Source organism: Oncorhynchus nerka, linkage group LG20 (genome assembly GCF_034236695.1).
Source record: "Oncorhynchus nerka isolate Pitt River linkage group LG20, Oner_Uvic_2.0, whole genome shotgun sequence".
NCBI classification, from domain to species: domain Eukaryota; kingdom Metazoa; phylum Chordata; class Actinopteri; order Salmoniformes; family Salmonidae; genus Oncorhynchus; species Oncorhynchus nerka.
Genome location: NC_088415.1, coordinates 32,113,228 through 32,125,628, shown reverse-complemented (window position 1 = coordinate 32,125,628; position 12,401 = coordinate 32,113,228). Strand labels below are relative to the sequence as shown.

At 45.4% G+C, this 12,401-nt stretch overlaps 1 protein-coding gene across 4 annotated transcripts in view; it reads left to right on the top strand.

Moving 5' to 3' along the window:
* Window positions 1-12,401, top strand: part of LOC115102286 (histone deacetylase 7-like) — a 73,468-nt gene that overhangs the window by 16,944 nt on the left and 44,123 nt on the right. The gene's annotated exons all lie outside the window — the stretch shown is intronic.

Here is a 12,401-nt window from a genome sequence, read left to right as displayed (position 1 = left end):
TCTTGCTGTGCCAGAGCCTTCCAAACGAGTCCGATTTCCTTCGAAAAACAGAGTGAGGTCATGGCCGAGGCTGCAGTGTCCAGTTTCATGTGTGTCCGTCCAGGCCAACTGACACGGCCCTTCTCCTCTGTCCCTGTCGCTATTCATCAGAGGGCTGTGCGTCTCATTCTCCGCTAGCTGCTGCTGTTGCTCTGATGAGACACACAACAAGCCCCCTTAATTGAAGTTAAATCAATGAGGTAATTAAAACTAGGCTGTGGTCCGTCAGCGCTGTGCTGTGGTTGTTCCTCAGATCGTCCTGTTGTGATTCTACTGCCACATGCCAGGGGAAAGGTACTGCGTCTGCGATGTGTTATGTGCCCAGACGGTAGTGTATCATTCCATAGCAAGAAGCTCAATATCAGTTAAAGATATTTTCCAGCAGTTTGGATTTGGATCATGCCAGCCTATTCAGAGTCTGGAACCGAGTACGTGTCTGTGGTTTGCTGTTTGTCTGGACAAGGTATTTGTTGCTTGTGAAACCACAGAGTGAAGGGTTGTGATACGGAGAGTGAAGGGGATGAGAACTCACAAACCCTCAAAAAATATAGTCTTACATTTCCCTTAACATACCAGGAACGGAGGAAAATGGAGATAACAATAGCAGGATTGTTTTGCAAGGAGCTGCAGTAAAGATCCCGTTTCCTGTTTCTGACTGAAACCCGGGTCAGCTGACTCCCTCCTTCCCTCCACGTTGCTGTCTTGAGAGAAAAAGCCCAGAGGGTTCAATTGAACTTTTAGTCAAGGATGCAGAGACTATTAGTCCTGTATACAACTCGACTGAAGTTGGATAGATTGATTGTTTGCTGTCCTTTAGATCCATGAAATAATTTGATACAGGTAGATACATATTCCTTGTGGTGACAGACCTTGTTATCTGTGGAACCAAACATTGTTGAATGTGAAATGTGAGTCTCGATCCCTGAGGCAGGCCTGTAAATCGTGTCCCTAGTCATGCTGTCCAGGAATTGGTTTCATAACGGCAGCATATACATATAGCATTTACCTCTCAGGCCAGTTGGACATGTTAAAAAGTTACCAAGTCACCTTAAGCAAACTCCCAGCTCTGCACCAGGAGCTCAAGTCAGTTAATGGCCTGATGCTCTGCTAATGGTCTCATGGTCTACCTGTGTTAACTTTGAATGCCAGGAACCAAGAAAATAAATCTACTTATAGCTCTGAGGTTTTCTTACTGGATTTGGAGATGGATACGTTTCTGGTCTCCGATAACGACTGTGGGTTTTGCAGTTATGTATTCAGTGTGTGTGTGTGTGTGTGTGTGTGTACATGCGTGTGTGTGTTACCAAGAATTTTAATGCCCTCTTCTGTTGTTGTTCATTCAGTCAGAAAAGCGTGACTCTGCATATTCATGGTTTTCCCAGAACAGTTGTTAAAGTTTAAAAGTCTCAGAGAGTGTGCGATAGGGAGAGGGATAGAAATAAATCTTGATAACTGCAGAGGGACACCGGGACTTAAACTTGGCGAGAGACAGGAGAGAAAAGAGAGATGCACGGATGTCAGAAAGATTTCATTATCTGCATTTTTGTGTGCACTCATATGCCGTTTACCTTAACCACTGAATTATACTGTAGCCTCTGCTCTTCTCTGAGAGCAGTAAATGTAGCAGAAACTGTCCTCTTTCCTTTCTGTGTCTCTGCCAAGCTGGGCTGGCCATGAATGTTCTGTTTTCATAGTACCTTAGGGTTAGCAATCCAGGGGCCTTTCTTCTCTGCTCTCGTCCCTCTCTCCCCACCCAGGAGCCAGACCAGGGTTCACTACACAACGTCCCCAAACTGCTGACCTCTGGGTCAAGTGGCGGGAACTTTCGTTTACCTGTCTGTTATGCTCTCAGGGTGATGCAGGAAATTGCGTTTCACTTTGTAGTCATGGTTATACAGTACAGGTTGCTCTTCCATGGTTCAGTGCAACAGGCTTGTTGAGAGAGCGCTATGTAGTCCTTTACTGGGTGCATCCTCTTCTTAAATAACATGACATAGAATGAAACCACAGTAATTGATGCATGCAAGACAAGTGCAACCTTTCATATCACACCATGTAGCCTACAGCACAGCAACACTTGACTCGACTGGCTGTCCGTAACAATGTTTGTTTTAGTTTCTTGCTAAGAGATGTTGTGGTGATACGGTGGTGGCATGGCTGAGACAGGTGTGTGTTGTTGTGAGGGTTGTTGATGTGGGTGTGTTGACGTATGTTGGGCCTGGGTGATGAGTGGGCCATGCAGAGTCTCTTTGAGAGAGTTGCTGTGCTGAGTGTCTTATCTCACTGGGGCTGTGGGGAATGTGTTTGATGTTGGAGGTGGAAGGAGGGGTGGAAACACACACACACACACACACACACACTGGCTTTAAGGGAGTGACTAACCGAATAGCCTCACCACCCATCAAACAGGGGACGTCCTGAGGACATTCAGCGACGTTCCCTTTAGGTCCCACAATTCTACCCTCCTGATTCCTGCTTACAAGCAAAAATTAAAGCAGGAAGCACCAGTGACTCTATAAAAAAAAGCGGTCAGGTGAAGCAGATGCTAAACTACAGGACTGTTTTGCTATCACAGACTGGAACATGTTCCAGGATTCTTCCGATGGCATTGAGGAGTACACCACATCAGTCACTGGCTTTATCAATAAGTGCATCGAGGACCTCGTCCCCACAGTGACTGTACGTACATACCCCAACCAGAAGCCATGGATTACAGGCAACATTCGCACTGAGCTAAAGGGTAGAGCTGCCGCTTTCAAAGTGCTGGACTCTAACCCGGAAGCTTATAAGAAATTGTGCTATGCCCTCAGACGAACCATCAAACAGGCCAAACGTCAATACAGGGCTAAAGTTGAATTGTACTACACCGGCTCCGACTACAAAGGGAAGCGCAGCTACGAGCTGCCCAGTGACACAAGCCTACCAGACGAGCTAAATCACTTCTATGCTCGCTTCGAGGCAAGCAACACTGAGGCATGCATGAGAGCATCAGCTGTTCAGGACGACTGTGTGATCACGCTCTCTGTAGCCGACGTGAGTAACACCTTTTAAACAGGTCAACATTCACAAGGCTGTGGGGCCAGACGGATTACCAGGACGTGTGCTCCAGGCATGTGCTGACCAACTGGCAGGTGTCTTCACTGACATTTTCAACATGTCCCTGATTGAGTCTGTAATACCAATATGTTTCAATCAGACCACCATAGTCCCTGTGTCCAAGAACACAAAGGCAACCTGCCTAAATGACTACAGACCCGTAACACTCACGTCCGTAACATTGAAGTTCTTTGAAAGGCTGGTAATGGCTCACATCAACACCATTATCCCAGAAACCCTAGACCCACTCCAATTTGCATACCGCCCAAACAGATCCACAGATGATGCAATCTCTATTGCACTCCACACTAACCTTTCCCACCTGGCCAAAAGGAACACCTACGTGAGAATGCTATTTATTGATTACAGCTCAGCGTTCAACACCATAGTACCCTCAAAGCTCATCACCAAGTTAAGGATCCTGGTACTAAACACCTCCATCTGCAACTGTATCCTGGACTTCCTGACGGGCCGCCACCAGGTGGTGAGGGTAGGTAGCAACACATCTGCCATGCTGATCCTCAACACTGGAGCCCCTCAGGGGTGCGTGCTCAGTCCCCCCCTGTACTCCCTGTTCACCCACGACTGCATGGCCAGGCACGACTCAACACGATCATTAAGTTTGCAGACGACACAACAGTGGTAGGCCTGATCACCGACAACGACGAGACAGCCTATAGGGAGGAGGTCAGAGACCTGGCCGTGTGGTGCCAGAATAACAACCTATCCCTCAAAGTAACCAAGACTAAGGAGATGATTGTGGACTACAGGAAAAGGAGGACCGAGCACGCCACCATTCTTATCGACGGGGCTGTAGTGGAACAGGTTGAGAGCTTCTAGTTCCTTGGTGTCCACATCACCAACAAACTAGAATGGGCCAAACGACAATTGCTCGGGTCCCGACCGCAAGGCACTACAGAGGGTAGTGCGTACGGCCCAGTACATCACTGGGGCTAAGCTGCCATCCAGGACCTCTACACCAGGCGGTGTAAGAGGGAAGGCCCTAAGAATTGTCAAAGAGCCACCCAGCCACCCCAGTCATAGACTGTTCTCTCTACTACCAAATGGCAAGCAGTACCGGAGTGCCAAGTCTAGGACAAAAAGGCTTCTCAACAGTTTTTACCACCAAGCCATAAGACTCCCAAACAGGTAATCAAAAGGCTACCCGGACTATTTGCATTGTGTGCCTCCTCCCAACCCCTGTTTATCATATATGCATAGTCACTTTAACTATACATTCATGTACATACTACCTCAATTGGCCCGACAAACCAGTGCCCTCGCACATAGGCTAACCGGGCTATCTGCATTGTGTCCCACCACCCGCCAACCCCTCTTACGCTACTGCTACTCTCTGTTTAGCATATATGCATAGTCACTTTAACCATATCTACATGTACATACTACCTCAATCAGCCTGACTAACTACTAACTGGTGCCTGTATATAGCCTCGCTACTGTTATAGCCTCGCTACTGTTATAGCCTCACTACTGTTATAGCCTCACTACTGTACATAGCCTCGCTACTGTTTATAGCCTCGCTACTGTTATAGCCTCACTGTTATAGCCTCACTACTGTATATAGCCTCGCTATTGTAGAAAGCCTCGCTACTGTATAGAGCCTCACTACTGTATATAGCCTCGCTATTGTAGAAAGCCTCGCTACTGTTATAGCCTCACTACTGTACATAGCCTCGCTACTGTTATAGCCTCGCTACTGTACATAGCCTCGCTATTGTTTATAGCCTCGCTACTGTACATAGCCTCGCTACTGTACATAGCCTCGCTTCTGTTATAGCCTCGCTACTGTACATAGCCTCGCTATTGTTTATAGCCTCGCTACTGTTATAGCCTCGCTACTGTTATAGCCTCACTACTGTACATAGCCTCGCTACGTTTATAGCCTCGCTACGTTTCTAGCCTCGCTACTGTACATAGCCTCACTACTGTACATAGCCTCACTACTGTACATAGCCTCACTACTGTATATAGCCTCACTACTGTACATAGCCTCGCTACTGTTATAGCCTCGCTACTGTATATAGCCTCGCTACATTTATAGCCTCACTAGTGTACATAGCCTCACTACTGTTATAGCCTCACTGCTATATATAGCCTCGCTACGTTTATAGCCTCACTAGTGTATATAGCCTCGCTACTGTTATAGCCTCACTACTGTATATAGCCCCTCTACGTTTATAGCCTCACTAGTGTACATAGCCTCACTAGTGTACATAGCCTCACTAGTGTACATAGCCTCACTAGTGTACATAGCCTCACTACTGTACATAGCCTCGCTACTGTTATAGCCTCACTACTGTATATAGCCTCTCTACGTTTATAGCCTCACTAGTGTACATAGCCTCACTACTGTACATAGCCTCGCTACTGTTATAGCCTCACTACTGTATATAGCCTTGCTACGTTTATAGCCTCACTAGTGTACATAGCCTCACTACTGTATATAGCCTCGCTACGTTTATAGCCTCACTACTGTCATAGCCTCGCTACGTTTATAGCCTCACTAGTGTACATAGCCTCACTACTGTACATAGCCTCGCTACTGTTATAGCCTCACTACTGTATATAGCCTCACTACTGTTATAGCCTCACTACTGTATATAGCATCACTAGTGTATATAGCCTCACTACTGTACATAGCCTCGCTACTGTTATAGCCTCGCTACTGTATATAGCCTCGCTACATTTATAGCCTCACTAGTGTACATAGCCTCACTACTGTTATAGCCTCACTGCTATATATAGCCTCGCTACGTTTATAGCCTCACTAGTGTATATAGCCTCGCTACTGTTATAGCCTCACTACTGTATATAGCCCCTCTACGTTTATAGCCTCACTAGTGTACATAGCCTCACTAGTGTACATAGCCTCACTAGTGTACATAGCCTCACTAGTGTACATAGCCTCACTAGTGTACATAGCCTCACTACTGTACATAGCCTCGCTACTGTTATAGCCTCACTACTGTATATAGCCTCTCTACGTTTATAGCCTCACTAGTGTACATAGCCTCACTACTGTACATAGCCTCGCTACTGTTATAGCCTCACTACTGTATATAGCCTTGCTACGTTTATAGCCTCACTAGTGTACATAGCCTCACTACTGTATATAGCCTCGCTACGTTTATAGCCTCACTACTGTCATAGCCTCGCTACGTTTATAGCCTCACTAGTGTACATAGCCTCACTACTGTACATAGCCTCGCTACTGTTATAGCCTCACTACTGTATATAGCCTCACTACTGTTATAGCCTCACTACTGTATATAGCCTCTCTACGTTTATAGCATCACTAGTGTACATAGCCTCACTACTGTACATAGCCTCGCTACTGTTATAGCCTCACTACTGTTATAGCCTCACTACTGTATATAGCCTCGCTATGTTTATAGCCTCACTAGTGTACATAGCCTCACTACTGTACATAGCCTCACTACTGTTATAGCCTCACTACTGTATATAGCCTCGCTACGTTTATAGCCTCACTACTGTACATAGCCTCACTACTGTACATAGCCTCACTACTGTACATAGCCTCGCTACTGTCATTCTCACTGTCTTTTTTACTGTTGTTTTTATTTCTTTACTTTCCTATTGTTCACCTAATACCTGGTTAGAGCCTGTAAGTTAGCATTTCACTGTAAGGTGAAAACTGTTGTATTCTGTGCACGTGACAAAGAAACTTTGATTTGATTAAGGGTTTCGGCGTGACGTTATCCCTCTGACGTTCTGAGAATGTTCTAAGAATGTTGCATGATGGTCCCAAAGGAACACAAATCCTCCAGGGGGACCAAGGCACAACATCCCAAGAAAGTCCTAAAAATATCCTCGGGACCAACCGGGAACTAGAAAAAACCTCCAGTGGACCATGACCCAATGTCCTGACGACTTTAGGCGACCATTTCTTGATGTCCTAATGACTCATTACTGTTTGCAGGGCAGCTGCTTCTGAAGCAGAGGGTCTGAAAGCCGCTGACAGCTGTGGATTCCTTCAGACCCTCAAAAAGAAGGGGAAAAAGAGGGGTTGAGTAAAACAGAGGGAGAGAGAGAAAAAGAGAGAGCGAGTGAGATGGAACTGAGAGAAAGACAGAGAGAGAAGGGGATGTAGAAGTACTGACAGATCAGGGTATCTGGGATTGCGGTCGACACACACTATAATTGGAGATCCTGGGTTGCACAAGGTTGATTTAGCAATGGTTAAGACAATAACACTATCATTGTTTAAAGGCCCAGTGCAGGCAAAAACATGTTTTGCCTATGTTTTCAACACTGAGGTTGGAATATTACTGTAATGTGAACATTATGACAATGCCTTTTTAGTGTAAGCTGTTTGAAAAGTAGTGCTGAGAGATTAGTGCGTTTTGATGTCGGTTCAGTTTCGGGTTCAATTATTAAAAAGAATCACGTTTTTTTGATTATTTGGTTTGAATGCTGTAATAACACAGAATAAAACCATTAATAAATGTCCTGTGATGGTAGCGACTGTCCATTAATGATTATCACTTATTAACCATAATTTATTCACATTACTTTACTTTAATAAAATATTTAAGTTGTATTTATTACATTTGTTCTATTTGATGAATGTATTATTTAATTTCAAGTCATCTCATCACCATAAACCTGCTACCTATGCTGTCTGACAAAATCACTATTTTGTAGTCCTTCAAAGGAAGTAAGGCATACTTTTATGACTGCTGATTACCAACTATCAATTACTTACATCCTGTATTTTCAGGTAGAGATACCTCGGCGACGCAACAGCTGCTCTCTACAGTGCATTCGGAAAGTATTCAGACCCCTTTTCACACATTTTGTTACGTTACCGCCTTATTCTAAAATGGATAAAACTGTTTTGCACATTTATAAAAAATAATAATTAAAATATCACATTCAAATAATTATTCAAACCCACTACTCGGTACTTTGTTGAAGCACCTTTTGGCAGTGATTACAGCCTCGAGTCTTCTTGGGTATGACGCTACAAGCTTGGCACACCTGTATTTGTGGAGTTTCTCCCATTCTTCTCTGCTGATCCTCTCAAGCTCTGTCAGGTTGGATGGGGAGTGTCGCTGCACAGCTATTTTCAGGTCTCTCCAGAGATGTTCGATCGAGTTCAAGTCTGGGCTGGGCCACTCAAGGACATTTTCATCAAGGATCTCTCTGTACTTTGCTCCGTTCATCTTTCCCTCGATCCTGACTAGTCTCCCAGTCCCTGCCGCTGAATAACATCCCCACAGCATGATGCTGCCACCACCATGCTTCACTGTAGTGATGGTGCCAGGATTCCTCCAGTCGTGACGCTTTGCATTCAGGAAAAAAAGTTATATCTTGGTTTCATCAGACCAGAGAATCTTTTTTTTTCATGGTCCGAGTCCTTTAGATGCCTTTTGGCAAACTCCAAGCGGGTGATCATGTGCCTTTTACTGAGGAGTGGCTTCTGTCTGGCCAATCTACCATAAAGGCCTGATTGGTGCAGTTCTACAGATTGTTGTCCTTCTGGAAGGTTCTCCCATCTCCACAGAGGAACTCTGGAGCTCTGTCAGTGACCATCGGGTTCTTGGTCATCTCCCTGACCAAAGCCCTTCTCCCCCAATTGCTCAGTTCGGCTGGATGACCAACTCTGAAGAGTCTTGGTGGTTCCAAACTTCTTCCATTTAAGAATGATGGAGGCCACTGTGTTCTTGGACCTTCAATGCTGCAGACATTTGTTGGTACCCTTCCACAGATCTGTGCCTCGACACAATCCTGTCTCGGAGCTCTACGGGCAATTCCTTCGACCTCATGGCTTGGTTTTTGCTCCGACATTCACTGTCAACTGTGGGACCTTATATTAGACAGGAGTTTATCTTTCCAAATCTTGTCCAATCAATTGAATTTACCACAGGTGGACTCCAATCAAGTTGTAGAAACATCTCAAAGATGATCCATGTAAACAGGATACACCTGAGCTCAATTTCTAGTCTCATAGCAAAGGCTCCGAATACATATGTAAATACGGTATTTTCTTAAAAACATTTAGCAAAAATTTGTAAAAACCTGTTTTCGCTTTGTCCCAATGGGGTATTGTGTGTACATTAAGTAACATAAAAAAAAAAAAAGGGAATAAGGCTGTAACGTAACAAAATGTGGAAAAGTGAAGGAGTCTGAATACTTTCCGAATGCACTGTATATCAATCAATCAATCAATGAAATGTATTTATAAAGTCCTTTTTACATCAGCAGATGTACAGAAACCCAGCCGAAAACCCCAAGCAGCAAGCAATGCAGGTGTAGAAGCACAGAGGCTAGGAAAAACTCCCTAGAAAGACAGAAACCTAGGAAGAAACCTAGAGAGGAACCAGGCTCTGAGGGGTGGCCAGTCCTCTTCTGGCTGTGCCGGGTGGAGATTATAACAGTACATGGCCATTTAAGGCCAGCTTGTTCTTCAAGATGTTCAAACGTTCATAGATGACCAGCAGGGTCAAATTATAATCAGCGGTTGTAGAGGGTGCAACAGGTCAGTGCCTGAGGAGTAGTTGTCAGTTGGCTTTTCATAGCCAAGCATTCAGAGGCCGAGACAGCAGGTGCGGTAGAGACAGAAAGTCGAAAACAGCAGGTCCGGGACAAGTTAGCACATCTGGTGAACAGGTTAAGGTTCCATAGCCGCAGACAGAACAGTTGAAACTGGAGCAGTAGCACGACCAGGTGGACTGGGGGCAGCCAGGAGTCATCAGGCTAGGTAGTCCTGAGGTATGGTCCTTAGGGATCAGGTCCTCTGGGACGGGGGAGAGGGAGAGAATTAGAGGCAGCATACTTACAATTCACACAGGACACCAGATAAGACAGAAGAATTACACCAGATATAACAGACTGACCCTAGCCCCCTGTCACATAGACGATTGCAGTATAGATACTGGAGGCTTAGACAGTGGTGGGTCGGGGGACACTGTGGCCCTGTCCAATGATACCCCCGGACACGGCCAACAAGGCAGGTTATAACCCCACCCACTTTGCCAAAGCACAGCCCCCACACCACTAAAGAGATATCAACAGACCCCCAACTTACTACCCTGAGACAAGGCTGAGTATAGCCCACGAAGATCTTCACGACACGAGCCCGATCGCACATTCTTTGTCTCTTCCGTAGCATGCGTAAAAGAAACACAGACCTTACAAGTAGATGCGCAATGGATTATGGTCATTGTAATTAATTACCACTTTTTATGCGTTAAACTATGTAGAATATCGGCCTGTTGGAAACTACAACTTCTTACTACATTGCACAGTTCAGGCTAGATCTGATTTATCTCCAAAGAAGCTGTGCATTGAGCACACAAGAAAAATGTATTCAAATAATTGAACCGACGTCAGTCAATTAGTTGTTTAAAAACTGAAAAATAACAGACATGTCAGTTAATCGCTCAGCACTATTGAAAAGACAGCCTGAAATGTCAGCCTGCTTTGGTGGGATGGAGTTTTGGCCTGCCTGATGACATCACCAGGCGGTAAATGAGTTAATAGACCAATAAGAAGGAGTTCCAAACCTCTCTGCCAATAACAGCTAGTTTTCTGTTTTCCCCTTTCAACTCAGACCACTCCCAGACAGTCTCAGCAAAAATATTGCTTGAGATATTGCTCTTTGCTAAAAAACTATTTTTGTTTCTTTTTGACTATGTTAATTGAAAACGTACTTCTTGCCCAGATATGATCTGGTATTGAGATCAAAATGGCTGCATTGGTAACAACAAAATACTTGCCCCATTCAGTTTTCTAGGAGTCAATGACCTGGTTTTTTACTATCAATCCCTTACTAACCCTTTCCATCTCTGCTCTCTCTCTGTTGCTGTTGGTTAATTAGTTTGATGTCCTCAGGGCCTATGGAGTGAGAGTTAGACATTAATCAACTCAGTTGAATGGGTAGCAGCTCCCCTTCAGCCATTTACTGGCTGGGCTATGGGCTGGAGAGGAGGAGAGGAGGAGAGGGGGAGAGGAGGAGAGGGGGAGAGGAGGAGAGGGGGAGAGGAGGAGGAGGAGGAGGAGGAGGAGGAGGAGGAGGAGGAGGAGAGGAGAGGAGACTCCTGCTGGCCCCTGGTCTTTCAGCTCCAATTTAAAGTGAAGAAGAAAATATAACGGTCTTGAATAGCTTGGTCTTGACAATACTGAGCTAGCAGCACATGCATTTGACTGAGCCTGCCTGAATGGTTGTAGAGCTCTACACTCATGGTTTATTTGTAGAGACATCTGGTGTACATTCCGTTTACTACTGTTCCTCTCAGAACAGTAGTAAAGTGTACATTTAGCATATGTTCTATATTTGATCTGGCGTGTGTATTTCTGTTAATTTGGCCACTGTGAGCTTCACTTTGGTTATAGCTTTACGATTCATAAATATCTCATCAGAAGTGACTGGCTCGGAAGAAGCTAAACTCTGCAAACATGAAGTGTCTCTTTCTCTCTCATTGTTGTGTTTTTATAAACTGTGCTTCCTTTTGCCTGCCGTGGTTACCATGGTTACACCAGCCCCCTGATCTCTAGTGGTGTTATGGGATGGCCCAGGGCAAAGCAGAGCTCGGCCATGTCTGTCTGTGAGAGCTGAGACTGAATACGGCCAGTAAGACCGAGAGAAGAAGAAGGAGTTAAAAGAGGATGTGGTCTGTTCAAAGATGAGTAAAGAGGGGGTAGCACTTCTGACTAATTATAGCTCACAGAGAGAAGAAGCACTGCTGTGTGTGTTTTCATATCTTTCAGATAGTTTTTGAAGCGTGGTTGGCTTGTTGTTTTGGGCCTGTCTCTGTCCCTGTCTCTGTCTGTCTCTCTGTCCCTGTCTCTTTGTCTCTGTCCCTGCCCATGTCCCTGTCTCTCTGTCCCTGTCCATGTCTCTCTGTCCATGTCTATCTGTCTCTCTGTCCCTGTCTCTCTGTCCCTGTCTCTCTGTCCCTGTCTCTCTGTCCCTGTCCATGTCTCTCTGTCTGTGTCTCTCTGTCCCTGTCCATGTTTTTCTGTCCCTGCCCATGTCTCTCTGTCCATGTCTCTCTGTCCCTGTCTTTCTGTCCCTGCCCATGTCTCTCTGTCCATGTCTCTGTCACTGTCCATGTCTTTCTGTCCCTGCCCATGTCTCTCTGTCCATGTCTCTGTCACTGCCCATGTCTCTGTCCCTGCCCATGTCTCTCTGTCCATGTCTGTGTCACTGCCCATGTCTCTGTCCCTGCCCATGTCTCTCTGTCCCTGCCCATGTCTCTCTGTCCATGTCTGTGTCACTG